Source organism: Salvelinus sp. IW2-2015, unplaced genomic scaffold (genome assembly GCF_002910315.2).
Source record: "Salvelinus sp. IW2-2015 unplaced genomic scaffold, ASM291031v2 Un_scaffold7598, whole genome shotgun sequence".
Taxonomy (NCBI): domain Eukaryota; kingdom Metazoa; phylum Chordata; class Actinopteri; order Salmoniformes; family Salmonidae; genus Salvelinus; species Salvelinus sp. IW2-2015.
Genome location: NW_019948858.1, coordinates 4,616 through 7,774, shown reverse-complemented (window position 1 = coordinate 7,774; position 3,159 = coordinate 4,616). Strand labels below are relative to the sequence as shown.

At 44.4% G+C, this 3,159-nt stretch overlaps 1 long non-coding RNA gene across 1 annotated transcript; it reads right to left on the bottom strand.

Moving 5' to 3' along the window:
- Positions 1 to 280: 280 nt before the first annotated feature.
- Positions 281 to 2,814, bottom strand: LOC139027120 (uncharacterized). The gene is made up of 2 exons (XR_011479167.1): positions 1,193 to 2,814; positions 281 to 376 (listed from the first exon to the last, which is right to left on the bottom strand). It is a non-coding gene; the product is annotated as an uncharacterized lncRNA (long non-coding RNA).
- Positions 2,815 to 3,159: the final 345 nt, after the last annotated feature.

Genomic DNA, 3,159 nt, shown 5'->3' with positions numbered 1-3,159 from the left:
TCATATCTGACTTGCCTAGTTAAATAAAGGTAAAATCTATTTAAAAATGAACAGAGAACACACCTGAAACAGGTGAGGGTTGAGGAGGGTTTGTTATTTTCTATGGTTCCCAGGGTCAAAAACACAACTTCTAGACTGATCATGTCTCATATTACCTTTTATTTATCCATTGTTTAAACAACCGTCTAGTCCTCTTTTTCCTTCTCAATGTATTATTTTACATGGGGGGAAAATAACACTATTGTTTAAAATATGAGATGTTTATTCTGAACTGGTACTAACCTTTYTATACTCCATCATTGTGCCAAAGTAAGGTAGAAGTTTGGGACCAGGGATACCCATCTTAGTGAACACACCATAGGGCCAGTACATGGCCCTATGTATCCCTGTATACAGCCATGTTATTCTGTATATAACCATGTTACTCTGCATATAGTGTAAGGGATTTCTGTTCATACAAGAGACCACAGAAAACGTATTTGATCAGAGGTTAGTTTGTTTAATAAGGAGTAATTACAGTACAATTACAGTAATTTGCAAGTAACACACTCAGTTCTCAAGATGGTGTTTTCCTAGCCACCGGGCTTCTCCACCCGGCACAGCCAGAAGAGGACTGGCCACACCTCATAGCCTGGTTCCTCTCTAGGTTTCTTCCTAGGTTCTGGCCTTTCTAGGGAGTTTTTCCTAGCCACCGTGCTTCTACACCTGCATGGCTTGCTGTTTGGGGTTTAGGCTGGGTTTCTGTACAGCACTTTGAGATATCAGCTGATGTACGAAGGGCTTTATGAGTCAATTTGATTTGATTTGATTTCCCTTTTTATCCATTACTGACATTACCTGTCCCGGGTGATTGCCCTTAACTTTAATACCGTATAAACTCATAATTAATAGTTGCTAATACAAAGATGTCTCTGCTAGGCGGAGTTTCAGTTTATTGTTATTTGTGGTTAGTCTCCCAATCTTCTTCCTCTTATTGCTATCGTGTGTTTAGGCAGAAGTAAGACAGGAACATAGTATCAAAAGGAACTGAAAGTATAGTTTAACAAACAGTGACTTTTGTAAGTTGACCTCTACATGCACTTGCAATGCACTTGCACAAACAATGTTACCATTGTAAAAAGGACCCGTAAGTAAGCATTTCACTGTTAACTACGATGCATGTGACAAATAACATTTGATTTGAAGTCCTTACACTACAATGAGGGTGATGAGGAGGGCCAGGAGGGTCAGGTCTCAGCAGAGAAGTAGGCAGAAAACTCATATCTTTCCTCCGGTTCGGCTCCCTGCTGCTTCTGAAACAAAGGCTCCGTTTTCTCTCAGGCTCGTTTTAGTTCACTTCTCCGATGGTCTGACAGGTTTTGAGTTGTTTTTTCTGTCCGGTTCTGTTTTGGTTCTTCTGTGCACGCGACAGATCTCGACTACCGAACGTTGGTGTTCTCGGTACTCTGTTTGAGACCGTGCAGGTTGCAAGTGATTATTGTATCCCATCGGAAAACACCTGTGTGATGCTAGCTAGAATAAGGATGAGCAACAATGGAATTTGCGGTTCGCCTTCAAAATAAGGGAACATATTATTTTTTGTAGGGGCACATTCATTAGGGGCACATTCATTAGGGGCACACATTGTAGGGGCACATTCATTACGGAAACCGTTTAACGTTTAAGAACGAAATGGAAGCACACAGATCAAAATGAGAGTTTCTATTGGGATAAATTCAGGTTTGTCCTCCACGTTTCGTTCTGTTTGCTTCCGTTTCAAGGCAAACATTTTCAAAATAGTTTTATGTGAAACCACACTGTTATTCTAATATTTGTTTTATTTAGTTTAGTAGAAGCTTATGTCTTAAGGATCCTAAATAATGTCATAGATTACATTTTAAAAAATTATTAACTAGACGGCAAAAAAAGTTGACGTAAGATGTGAACCTGGTATTCCAACTGATTAGAAGCTGCAATATTATCTTCTGATTCAAAATGTTTTTCTTTCCTAAAAAGGTACTAAACAGACTCTGCCCTTGGAAGGGAGAGGGCTGATACTCGGTTTTTCAGGAATGACTGGACAGCAGAACACCTAGAGGTGKTAGGGTAGAGTAGGGTACTCCAGGGTGGGGTAGGGTACTCTAGGGTAGAGTAGGGTACTCCAGGGTGGGTACGGTACTCTAGGGTAGGGTAGGGTACTGTAGGTTAGGGTAGGGTCCTCTAGGGTAGAGCAGAGCACTCTAGAGTAGGGTTCTGTAGGGTAGAGTAGGGTGCTCCAGGGTAGAGTCCTCTAGGGTAGGATAGGGTGCTGTAGGGTAGGGTAGGGTCCTCTCGGGTAGGGTAGTGTGCTCCAGGGTAGGGTGCTCTATGGTAGGGTAGGATTCTCCAGGGTAGGGTGCTGTAGGGTAGGGTGCTCTAGGGTAGGGTAGGGTTCTCCAATGTAGAGTAATCTAGGGTAGGGTAGGGTACTCCAGGGTAGGGTGCTCTATGGTAGGGTAGGGTCCTCCAGGGTAGTGTGCTGTAGGGTAGGGTGCTCTAGTGTAAGGTAGGGTCCTCCAGGGTAGGGTACTCTAGCGTAGGGTACTCTAGGGTAGGGTAGGGTACTCCAGGGTAGGGTTGGGTTCTCCAATGTAGAGTACTCTATGGTAGGGTAGGGTCCTCCAGTGTAGAGTACTCTAGGGTAGGGTTGGGTGAAGTAGGGTATGGTAGGGTGCTCTAGGCTAGGGTAGGGTGCTCCTGCATTTGGTCACGTTGTTTAACTCTTCAGAGAGGTGGTGGTGGTGTTGCTAGGGATGTTGCTACGGGGCTCCAGCCTCAGTTTGATTGGTCGTTTGGGCATCACTTAATCACCATATCCCTGGATGTCCCAATCCTCCAATTTTGGGATCGTATAGAGAAAACATAACATATACTCCTGGTGTGTCCCATCTCCAACAGTGGGTTGTGGTTGTGTGTTGTGTGGCTGTGTGTGTTGTGTGTGGTGTGTGTGCGCGTGGCGCGTGCGTGTGGTGTGGCGCGTGCGCGTTGCGTGCGTCAGTGGTGTGTAGGGTGAAATCTTTGCGACTTCCTACAGGTAGCTATAATCCTCAATCTACTGATGAACTGCCTTGTTAAATACCTCCCAGCCCCGTGTATCTATAGACAGATTTCCCCTGCCCCATCCGACCTGAACATAGATAC